Raw genomic sequence first — 13374 nt, forward strand, 5'->3', positions numbered from 1 at the left:
AAACGTTTTGGAAGAAATGTGCAATGAACTCGAGGTTAGCATTATCTGGATTTCAGTTGACGAAACTGCAGATACTTGTGGCCGTTACATTGCTAATTTAATTGTTGGTGTTTTAAAAGAAGAGCCTTCTTCTTCCTATTTAGCGGCCTGCAGATAACTTGAAAAAGTAAATCATTCTACGATCCCCAGATTTGTGAATGAAGTACATCGCCTTGCTGAAGAAGTACGTTCCACGTTTGTAAATGTAAATAAATTAATTTCATCCACAAAGAAACTATTTGTAAGGGCTCCTGCTCGAATCAAGACCTACAAAGAAATACTACCAAATGTGCCTTTGCCTCCCGAAGAAGTGGTAACCCGCTGGGATAAGTGGGTCGAAGCTGTGTTGTTTTACAATGAACATTTCGAGGCCATTAGAGAGATGGTAATCGAGGCTTTGGCAGAGGTTTTGGCAGTTTGTCAGTTCAAGGAAGCTTTTAATGATTCCGGTCTTAAAAAAGACAGTGCTGTGATTAGCACTCACTTTTGCCATATACCTCCAAGTATTAAAAATCTTGAAACTCGAGGTTTGGCGTTGAATGAATCTATTCAGTTAATGAATTAAATTAATCTAGTGGGATCCTCATTGCCAGAGCTATTCCCAACAAAACCTAAAGAAAAGTTTTGAAATATTTTGAATAGTAACCCAGGCTTTGAACCCTTGTGGCAGATTGATAGTCTTAAAATGGGACAGGTGAACTTTTACAAGAAACAATAAGCGCCAACATAGCGCACAAATTCAAATACTGCCCAGTTATCTCAGTTGATTACAACGGTCCTTTTCTGCATGTGAAAACGTTTTGAGTAATCCAAGACACAATCTTACCACTGATTATTTGGAACAGTACTTGGTCATTTACGTTTCCAATAGTAGAAAAATGTAAACTAAATTGCAAATGATGCTTTGGTCCAGTTGTGTTGTACTATATTGTATTGAACTTGGGACCTAGAAACGACGGAGAGGCTTCGTCTCCGCCGTAGCCTTCAGTGGTTCACAACCCCACAACAGGCTGCAGCAGTCCACCCACCACACCGCCGCCACACACCGAACCCAGGGTTATTGTGCGGTTCAGCCGCCAGTGGACCCCCTCTGCCGGGAACGTCTCATTCCAGACGAGTGTAGCCCCAGTGTTTGCGTGATAGGGTCATTATGGTGTACGTGAGCGTGGAGACAGTGTTTGCGCAGCAATCACAGACGTACTGTAACTGAGGCGGTATAAGGGGAACCAGCCCGCATTCGCCGAGGCACATGGGAAACCGCCTTAAAAACCATCTACGGGCTGACCGACACACCGGACCTGGACACTAATCCACCGGGCGATAATCGTGCCAGGGACCGGCACGCCTTTCCGTTCACGAAGCAGTGCGTTAGACCACACGGCTAGCCGGGTGGGTCTTTCTTCCAATAGTGTTAATTAAATGATAACGCTTTTCAAAATATTCATGATTGTATGTTGTTTTTTAAATAAAATATTTCGGAAATTTTGAGTTTGGCCCTCTGCGTGCAATATACTTCGAAGTTGGTCCTGTACATCTCGACTGTTTAGCTGCGACTCATTCGCATCGCATCCGCTTGTTACCGACAGCAAAAGCAAAGAAGGAAAAATTCTTGAAACACGGTATGCGTGCCCATTTCGTAAATTTTTAGAAAATAATCCAAAAAAGGCCCCCTTCCTAATCTCTACCAGAAAGTATTCAGAAAATATTTTTACGCGTGGCCGGCGCTCTTCCTCGTAAATGATATGCCCAGGTTCTACTTTGAAATATAATGCACACAGTAACTACTATTCCATATTTCGACACATTTCATGCATTATTAAGCATTTTTCTTCCATCTTGCATCTTTGCATGCATATTTTAAAGTTTTTATGATTAATATAATCCGGTCTGTATTTATAAAATTTGCGTCAAACATAACATCCAGGATATATATTTTTTTTTATTACAAGTGGAATATGAACTTGTGGATAATATTCATTCAATTATGTAATTATTTCTTAAAAAGATGATAATTATGTAAAACAGAGACAATATTTGTCTCACATTCTTTGTTAATCTATGTCATTCTTTTCTTTTGTTTTGTACGCTTTTGTCTTCTTCTTCTGATGTAAATCGCCGACGCAAGACGCGAACCCATTTGAGGTCTGTTAAATGAAAAACGTTTAATGTAAAATTATTGTACTTTTATGTTCATTTGCTGGTAAAAACAAATAGAGCCAAATGCGTTAAAAGTATTTATGATTAATTATTTAAAATTCACCTCCTGTTTTAATTATAATTTTGTATTAATTGTTTTATCATAGCTGCAAGAAGCGCAGACATTGTTAGTTGCGATTATGTAGCAACTTCGTCTGTACTTTTAGTTGAAAATAGAATAGGTTTGTGTTAAACTAATTTTCAAAACAATTTAATAATTTTTTATTGGTGGCATCAATTTAAATGATTTATTGGGAAAAGGAAAATCTTAATTAAAAAAGAAATCCTCTATATTTTGTTGGCCGCCATCTTAACTTTTATTACAGCGGCAAGTGGTACTGAACTCGATTTATATAAAAAAAAATTGAATCAGACTGCATTTTCTAAGAACAGTGCTGAACAAGATTTCATTGCTGATGTATGTGGCCAAAATTAAACTACGCACGAATCACGGAGAAAAATATTTCTGGTGGCATACGTCAGTGTTGTGTGCGGGTGGTATTCTGTGGTTGCCTTTCATGATCAGTTTGCTAAGAATAATGAAATCCATCGAAGACAAAAATTATAAAAGTTCTGATGTACGATTTGTAATTTTAGTGATATGAACACAGATTACAGTCAACATTATTACACTACGTTAGGTGGAATTCTTGTGCAATTTGAACAAAAAACCAGAGTGAATTCGCCGGCCGAAGTGGCCGTGCGGTTAAAGGCGCTGCAGTCTGGAACCGCAAGACCGCTACGGTCGCAGGTTCGAATCCTGCCTCGGGCATGGATGTTTGTGATGTCCTTAGGTTAGTTAGGTTTAACTAGTTCTAAGTTCTAGGGGACTAAAGACCTCAGCAGTTGAGTCCCATAGTGCTCAGAGCCATTTGAACCATTTGAACCAGAGTGAATTCAAACCGCAGAATACCATAGAATATCGTATCATCCATATTCATTGCACTTGTCGATGTTGATGATACACGAAGACCGCCACACAAAGTTCGATTGTTCCTAGTTAAAATTGTCGCGAAGGCCATGAGTAGAAACTGGGATAGACGACACCTGACAGGGCTCGGTTAAAAATTCATTCACGTAGGAGATTTTTGAGTTAATTAACCGAGTGGTGTGACCACGGAGAGTTCAGTAACCCGCTGGAGCGGTATTAAGCCGGCCCAGGCCGAGTGCGTGAATCAGGCGTCGGCGTCGGCGTCGGCTTCGGCGTCGGCGGCGGCGGCGGCGGCGCTGCAGCGCTCCCTGTCCACACCGCCGCCTCTTTGTGGCGGCATAATGGCAGCCGGCACAATGTCCGGGGACAATTATCCGCGGCTAATTCTGCGCCGTAATTGGCGCCCGGCGTCCAGGCGAGCGACAATGGTCGCCACTGTGCTTCCCGCCCCCGGGCACCAACAATGACGAGCCGCCTGCGGAAACCCGGCCGCTGGCAGGCTTACGCCCCGCCCAGTCACACGTACCGAGCCCAGAGCTTCGAGGACAATACGAGGTGCGAAAGTTCAGCGCGCGACAGGTCTAGGAATTCCGATTCGAAAGCAGAGTTATGCTGGAATCGCGTGAGCGTACGTGCTCTGAATTCAGCTTCTGCAATACGCATCGAAGATTGAATAACAGCATTTGCCTTTGGTCGGCATAAAATGCTTATAGCGTTAAAGAACAAGAGGATAATGGTAAGAAGTGTTTACGTCTTTTCCAAGTCAGTTCTATTTCACCCGTTGTTTAATTCAATCGTTGCGTGGATTGTTGAAACGATGCAGTGCGTCAGTTAGGCTTCCAGAAATAAGGATAACGTACAAATGACTGCTTTAGTTCATCTTACAGCGTGTCTAAACATTACTTCATCCTGTTCATCGTACAGTATTTTTAAGTTGCGTGTTACATGAACTCCTGATTCTGCTTTGTGAAACAAGATGTGATTCAAAACGAGCACTACAGTAGAGTTACTAAAGACAGTGGGTTTTCCTAGATTAAAAAATACTTCTTCTGGTCCGTATCGGTCACACATTTCTCTCATGCGCCAACCTTTTCATCTTAGAGTAGCACTTGCAACCTACGTCCTCAATTATTTGCCGTACGTATTCCAATTGCTGTCTTCCTCTAGTGTTTTTACCCTGCACAACTTACTCTAGTATCATGGAGGTCATTCCATGATGTCTTGACAGATGCCCTGCCATCCTGTCCCTTCTTGTCAATGATTTACACATATTCCTTTCCTCGCCGATTCTGCGGAGAGCTCCCTCCTTCCTTACCTTATCAGTCCACCTAATTTTCAAGATTCGTGTGTAGCACCACATCTCAAATGCTTTGATTCACTTCTGTTCAGGTTTCCCCTCGATCCTTATTTCACTAGCATAACACGCTGTGGTCCAAAGGTACATTCTAAGAAATTTCTGCCGCGCGGTTTAGATGAGTGGTCTGAGACGCCTTACCACGATTCGCGCCGCTTCCACCCTCGGAGGTTCGAGTCCTCCCTTGGCCACGGGTGTGTGTGTTGTTCTTAGCGTTAAGTTAGTTTAAGTTAACTTAAGTAGCGTGTAAGTCTAGGGATCGATGACGTCAACAGTTTGGTTCCATAGCAACTTGTCAGAAATTCCAAATTTCCCAAGGAATTTCATTCTCAAATTAAGGATTTTGTTTGACAGTAGTAGACTTCTCTTCTCCAGGAATGCCCTTTTTGCTATATTCTGTTCATCATAAGAATGAACCTGATGTAAACATTACACCATGTGTTCTTCCGCGTTTGCTTGAATCTCATTGGAGTTCGTTTCACATGGAGCCGAAGCAAGATGTAACCAGTACAGTGAAGTAACGATTATAAGGATGGATTTTATGCTGTGGTACACGCACACAGACTGAGCGATAATGCGAGACACAAACTTTACCGGCGCATTTAACTTCGACAGCACTGGTCAGCCAGCTGGTCCAACAAACCTGCAATGATGTGACCAGTGGCAGTTCAGACGTAAAATACGACGACCAGAGAAACAATATAGCTTGGAATGTAATTTAATTTCTAAAGAGAACGGAATAATGTTCGGCAAAACTCCAGCACTACCGTATGGGAAGCATAAAATGCTTTCGTTCTCACGTAACATGGTATTCAAATTATGGACAAGAGTGATGAAAATTCCTAACTTTAAGCGCAGGGCAATTTTTCTGAGCGAGCTACGTGTGATGCAAAAGCGTACTGCAGGGATTTCACCTTATTGTTGAATACTGAAGACACTGAAAGTATTAAGTACAATCTGTCGTGTGGTACTCTCTTAGCTCTTTCCTTATCCGAATTCGAGAAATACATTTCAGTTCAGGAACTGTCATCTGCTAAGTTGATAACGAGTCGATCAACGATAGAAACCACGAAACCACCCAGGTGACTCTTTTATGACGTGCCGTTCTGTATCCTGCCAGCGGTCGGTAGTGACATGTGAAAAAGCTGCGTGCATTAGTTTCAGTATGTCTGGCATCTTAACAGTGTTGTTGGTTCTCCCGAGAACTCAATTAACTTCTGTCCAGATCGGTTCTGTTGTATTCCTAATGTAAGGGTACTGTGGCAATTGTAAACATGCAGCGTTTGTATGGTGTACTCGATGCTATTAAAATGACTGTTTTTCATGTTTCTACGACACTTATCTCCTTGATCCGTCCGTCATAGGTCATTGTCTTGCCTAGGTAGCAGAAATCCTTAAGTTCATCTACTCCAATATTAAAATAGGACAAGTAAGTGAATTTAAATATCTCGGAAGCACTATAACTGAAGGCTTGAGATGTCACCAGGAGGTGGAAACTCGAATTACCATAGCGACGGAGGCATTCAACAGAAAGAGGAGACTCTTATGTGGCAAATTAGATAAAGGACTAAGGAAAAGGCTTGGCAAATGTTTTGTCTGGAGTGTGGCACTATATGGGGCCGAAACATGGACACTGAGACGAGAGGATGAAAAAAGGTTAGAAGCATTTGAGGTCTGGATGTGGAGGAGAATGGAGAGAATAAGCTGGACGGAAAGAGTGAGTAATGAAAGAGTATTGGAAAGGGTTGGTGAGAGAAGATGTCTGCTGAAGGTTGCAAGAGAAAGGAAAAAGATCTGGTTGGGACATTCACTGAGAAGGGAGTGCTTGCTAGTAGATGCTTTGGAAGGATTGGTTTGTGGGAGAAGACTGAGAGGGAGAAGGAGATACAAGGTGATAGACGACATAAAGGGAAGAGGAAATTATGCAGACCTGAAGAGGATGGCAGAAGACCGGACAGCCTGGAGAACTACCATGTGAAAACCTGCCTTTTGGCACAACACTGATGATGATGATGATGATGATGATAATGATCTACTTCGTAATTACCAGTTCCGATGTTAAGTTTCTCGCTGTTCTCGTTTCTGATACTTCTCATTATTTTTGTGTTTCTTCGATTTACACTCAGTCAATATTTTGTATTTATCAGACGGTTCATTACATTCAGCAGATCCTGTAATTCTTCTTCACTTTCACTGAAGATAGCGATGTCGTCAGTGAATTTTATCATTAATATCCTTACATCTCGAATTTTCATTCCACTCTTTAACCTTTCTTTTATATCCGTCATTGCGTCTTCGATGTATGAATTGAACCCTAGGGGACCAAAAACTAAATCCCTGTCTTACACCGTTTCCAATCCGAGCTCTTTGTTCTTAATCTTCCACTCTTATTGTTCCCTCTTGGCACTTGCACATATTGTATATTAACCGCATTTACCTTCAGCTTACCCTTATTTTTCTGAGAATTCGGAATGTATTTTATCACTTACATTGTAGAGCGCTTTTGCCAGGTAGGAAAATCCTATGAATGTGCGTTGATTTTTCTTTACTCTTGCTTTCATTATCAGCCGCAACATTAGAACTGCTTTTCTGGTGCCTTTACCTTCCCTGAAGCCGAACTGATCGTCTTCTAATAGATTGCCAATGTTCTTTTCCATTATTCTGTATATTATCCATGTCAGCAATTTAGATGCTTGAGCTGTTAAGCTGATTGTGCGATAGTTGTCGCACTTGTAGGTTTTCCTCTAGACTGGACAATATTTAGTATCTCTTTTCTTCGGTTCCAAAGATTTTTTTTCCATTTCTAATATCAAAGGTTCTGATGTTACTTGCAGCGCTTTTAAGAATCGTTGAAAAAATGTTGCGTTTTTGTTCTTATAATAGGTGGTGGTCTGGAACTGATTTCTCGTTAATTTGTTCGTCCGCATTTGCTTCTCCCAAAGATCTGTTCATTTTCTATCTCACCTTGCTCTCATGTTGTCTCATCTTGAGTATACTCCATTTCATCCAGCTCTGCTTTGGTTCTGAATTCTCTTCCTACATCTCATTTTCATTTGATTTGATTGGTCCATATCGTCCCATGTCCTCACTATCTATCCCACTATTTCTAGCTGTTGTCCTTCATTTAGGTTTGTATTTATTTTCAATTTAAATTTTTATAAGGCTTGTTAGATTACATAATGTCACTACATATGCGACACCTTATGGTATTTAATTAGTTTAAATGGGAAATGTTTAAGCATGTAAGTGATTAAATTACTTGACCATCCTGTCATGTAGGTCACCACAGGGAATTTTTCGTATAATAAAGAGATGGAATTCCACTTTCAAAAATAACATAACGTTATTTCCATTACTCCAGCTGATATAATCAAACTCCCAATCTAACTTACAAATAATTGTGAGCACTTTCTTCCAAAGTAGTAATTTGATTGGTCCATACCGTCCCATGTCCTCACTATCTATCCCACTATTTCTAGCTGTTGTCCTTCATTTAGGTTTGTATTTATTTTGAATTTAAATTTTTATAAGGCTCGTTAGATTACATAATGTCACTACATATGTGACACCTTATGGTATTTAATTAGTTTAAATGGGAAATGTTTAAGCATGTAAGTGATTAAATTACTTGACCATCCTGTCATGTAGGTCACCACAGGGAATTTTTCGTATAATAAAGAGATGGAATTCCACTTTCAAAAATAACATAACGTTATTTCCATTACTCCAGCTGATATAATCAAACTCCCAACTAACTTACAAATAATTGTGAGCACTTTCTTCCAAAGTAGCAATTTATTTTTACTGAGTAAGAAGTTTCTAGCATGACAACGCTTTTTTGAATTTCTGGCATTAACTAAGTTTAAATTCCCCAAGAATCACAATTTTACGCAAACAAGAAAACACAACTTTTTGAAATCCCTTATAACAAAACGAACTGTACAGGTTGTGTGTACAATTTCATGAAAAAAGTACAACAAGAAACGAATATGAATTCAACACAAGAAACTGGGTATCAATTTGCTATCGTTAAACACAAAATAATAGAGAATCTCTAAATCCGAGAATAATAATTTGGATGTTAATGAATCACCATAAAATGGATAAATTTGTGTTTTAATTAAAGGCTGAACATCTTTAAAGGCGGCTTTTGCATTCGAAACTTTCAGTATTTATTTTACAACTTTTACCGTTCAGTTATTTCGCATTTTACTTTATGCATGTCTACTGTAAAGATACGTTTCTGTACTTAGTCTGTTTTCGATGATGACTAAAACAGTTTATTTTTGGGTCAATCTGTGTGGTGTTCGGGAAGTATTTTTTGAGATCTGGATGAGATGACTAATCAGGTCACTGTCCTCCATGTGAGGATCTCTGCGGTGCGTGTTTGCATTCTGGTGTGCCTAGCAGAAGTCCTTGATTGAAGTCTGATGCAGTAGTTAGTTGATGGCGGCCCGACGTGGTAGTATCTTGCCAGTACGTCGTGCCGCAGTTTGATGTGTGTAGGAAGAGCACACATACAGTATCAATTTGCTAATCATTTACAGCTAGCGTGTAGTTGGTACGCACCTATTTTCAGGATATGCGTTACTAAGTTGAGGTGGTGGGTTTCACTGAAGCGTGTATCGCAAGCGGAACTCTAATCTTGGTGCCACTTTTAGGAAACTGTGTTTCGTTCCTCGGTACAGAATGTCTTAGTTACTAATCCTTCTGAATGGTGTAGCATTTAGTTTCGTCACACCTCTATCAATGAGTCATTGTCAATGATTTGCAACTTTTAGATTTTGCTTTGTTTGATTTTCGACCATGTTAGAACTCTGTGACCTCCGTATTTTCTGAGCATTAGTGATATACTATAATGCTTTGTTTGATTTTCACTCTTGATACAACTCTGTGTGCTCCGTATTTTATGAGCATTAGTATTAACGTGCTATAACTTTTTCAACTTTCTTTGGAGACAATTATAGGGATTTATATCCAAATATTCTTTTAATCTAATTTTTCATTGCCATCTCTTTCCTATTTAGACGAATATATCGATTTTCACTTTCCAGTTAGCAAATACTATAATTCGATCCGAAATGTGCTACTTGCTTGTAGCGATTGGCAGAAATTTTACGGAATTTTAACTGCAATTCGTATCTCAATAAGAGTCAATCAAACTGAACATTATACTTTGCGTTTCTCTGCATGATTATTCAGCACGGTAGGTAAGTGTTGTAATCGACCAACTGACAGAGTCGCTGTCCGTATGTCTACAGAAAGTGGGCTTACTTGATGTCTTATATTTCTTAACCATCATAACACACTGGATCCCACGACCATTACAAAAGATGGGGTTATAAGCCACAATGCTTCACAAATTTTTGTGCAAAAGGATGTGTTACAATTACTCAAGCTTACACAAATTCAATTTCCTTTTGCTGTGCTAATTTGCAATCCGTCGTGCGTAATAAGAGCTCCATGACTAGATACTATTCTACAAGTTCAGCTCTCAGATTGCTTTACTTGTTGATTCACGGCTCTTGATATTATGTGCGTGAGGGGATGCCTGTCTTATTCAGGTCATGTTTGGTCTTATATTTTTAGGTAATCCGTTGTCAGAACCTAGGCGGAATATTACAGTTCGCTTATCGTTCCAGGATTTTGAGTTATGGCACTTCTGATGCTGTAAGTTTAGGATGATCATTATTAAACTTAACTCAAGTTCCATAGCTATTTCTTGTCTTGTCCTGTCAGGAATGCTTTACATTAGACATCCTACTGACATGGTTTTTCTTATTATTTTCTGATTCTGCATTAGCTTTACCTTTCCATGTGTTGTACTGTCACTGCCATTAGGAATTTTAATGCCATTGAGCTCTTGATCTATAACGTACAGTATACTGGCTACAATTACACTATAAAATTTCAAATTCATTATTTTTGCCATGGACTCTAAACTGTGTAACTTCTGCTTATTGTTTTATAAAATCATCGTCATGATGGAAAATGTTACTAATACAAACAATGATTATAAAAAAGTAAATGACTGTAACTCCCCAAGTAAACTGTATTTTGTTAAAATCAGTTTTCAAATGTTTATCCACATACGCTGGGGAACTAATTAATTTTTCCTTTTCCACGTTTTATGGATGAACTTCATGTCCACATCCCGATGTGCGCTAAGCAGTAGGTGGGAGAACAGGAGGGATTGCAGAAGTGTTGTCTGTGTCCAGAGATCAAATTTTAAAAATGTGGTCAATTGTGCATTGAAACATTTCTAATGTCGTGTTGTTGTAGCTTACACATTTATAAGGCAGCTCTGAAATTGGTTGTGGATACAAGAATTTCTAGACATGCAGTGTACCAAAGTAATTGAGCCCCTGCTGCAGTGGGAATAACGGCTCTGTAAGGTTTCACAGTGAGCCATATTAATTAACATGGTCAGAGATGGGAACAAAATGTTTGCCAATTGACAAAAAGGGTTGATGTAGCAATCAGATGTACACTTTCAACTTTATTCTCTACCCTTGTCCCTTTTTACAACCTTCATCACTGAGAAATATGTACTTTGTAGAATTGGTTGACGCTAAAAAGTAAGACAGCATAACAACTACAAGGCAAGACAATAACGAAGGAAAGTATAAATGGTTGGCAGAAGACTGCTGAAGCAATAATACGTCCTAACTGTGACATGAGAAAGCCAAATTCATTAGAAGGTTGAATCGGGTGGGAATGGAGTGAATATGTAGAAGCTTTGTAATTCTTTTTGTTAAAAAGGAAAAGCACAATAAATTTCCATGGAAGTCAAAAAGTAGGAATAATAATCCACTGTAAAACTAAACTCTTTCCTAATTGGCCTCAGAAGGCTAACGTTATCGACTGGCCGCCATGTCATCCTCAGTCTTTCGTCGTCAAATGCTTGCTTGTTATCCCTTATATACAACGCCTCAGTCATAGTCGCTACGAGAACACGTATAATGGCCGCTATTTCAACTATCTCAACACATTGACACACATGTTTTCAGTTTGTTTTAATAACATTACTAATTTCGGTTTTTTAAAAGATGCTTCTTTTTTTGTTCTGTAATTTACAGAACTTATGGACGCCTACTGAACATAATTTTACGACAGTCGACATCTCGTAGGCGTTGACACAAAGTAATACAAACCGGTTATCACTTTACGTAATTATTTTTTATGTATGTTAACAATTCTTTTGCTATTTGAATAAATGCTGGATATCGTGAATAGTCTATGTTTTATTTCTCTAAAGTACGATGTACATTTTGGTATAAGTGACACTATTACTTGTCCTTCCTCATGATGGTTTCTCGATGATTGATGTATACTACTTGTTCGCACCTTACATTTGCACGGCATTTTAATTATTAAGTAATGGCAGTTTTGTACTGTGATTATTTTTTATATATTTGACTCCTTGGTATTAACGTTATTATTTTTTATATATTGACTCCTTGGTATTAACGTTTGTTACATAAATTACGAACGTTGTACTTTTGACTTCCCACGCCAGATGGTGGGTGTTACGTTTTAAGAAAGACCTGTGTTGCGCCTCTTTATGTTGTTCATTTATTATTTTTTGGCATTATCTTTTGTTTTTTTTATATGTTCTGCACTCTAACAACTTATCATCGATCTATTTTATGTTTTATAGTTTATAAAAAAACAATATGCCAATGTATTTTAGATATTCTCCTACGTCTGCTATGTGTTGTACGTACATTTTAAATTTGAATTACTACACCATTCACAAAAGTACAAGAGTTATTTAGTGTTAATAATTCGCAAAACCAATAATACTATGTCTTAACGTGACACATGTCACATAGAGGGCGTGTCAAGCCCCATCACACCGAGGTCTGCTGAACAAGTGCAGGTAAACAGCGACCTCAGTCTATGTGATTGCCGTAAGCTTAGTGCATCCCAATTTAAGTTATACAATATAGGTTTGTTTCTAACAAGTGTTATGTTCATATGCAGATGTAATTGTGATTTTCTAGGTTGTACTCTCTGATCGTAATGTGAAAAAATTTTTAACTTCCAGCACTGAAGATGGTCACTCAGTGACAGAAAATCGATTTTGCAATAGTAAAAAATATACGACCAATGCTGTCTCTTTTTTCAAGTATAAATGATAAAAATATTGTGAATTCCTAAGGTACAAACTGCTGATGTCATCGGTCCCTTGACTTACACACTACTTAAAGGGACACTACATCAAATTCATTGAAATTTGACTTTTTCTGTTTTATACTCCATAATGTACTTTAGACTTTTCTGAACATTTTGGTATATAATATATGGTGTTTATAAATGAATATTGGGGCTTTAACGCTTTATAATATTTATTATATTAAACTTACAGTTATAAATGATACGTAAAATCAAAGAGCAACTCAAACAGTTTTACCAAGAACCTTATAAATGTTCAATGTGAGCACCATTTGTCACATGGAACACATCATGTCTATAGCCGAGTTCTTCCCAAACGTTGATAAGTGTGTCTTCAGTGATTATAGCAACAGCCGCTTCAATCCGGTTTTTTAATTCAGGGAGGTCTGCTGGTAGCGGAGGCATGTACACGCGATCCTTGACGATGCCCGAAAGGAAAAAATTGCATGGCGTTAGGTCGGGTGAACGTGGATGCCATGCAAAGCAAGTCCTGTCATTGTGCCCCTTGCGGCCTATCCAGCGCTCGCCTATAAGCTTGATGTGTGCTGTCTGACAAAAGGTGCTCACAGTGGAACATTTACGAGGTTCTTGGTAAAAGTGTTTGAGTTGCTCTTTCATTTGACATATCATTTATAACTGTAAGTTTAATGTAATAAGTATTATAAAGCGTTAAAAC

Source organism: Schistocerca nitens, chromosome 6, assembly GCF_023898315.1.
Source record: "Schistocerca nitens isolate TAMUIC-IGC-003100 chromosome 6, iqSchNite1.1, whole genome shotgun sequence".
In the NCBI taxonomy this organism is placed as follows: domain Eukaryota; kingdom Metazoa; phylum Arthropoda; class Insecta; order Orthoptera; family Acrididae; genus Schistocerca; species Schistocerca nitens.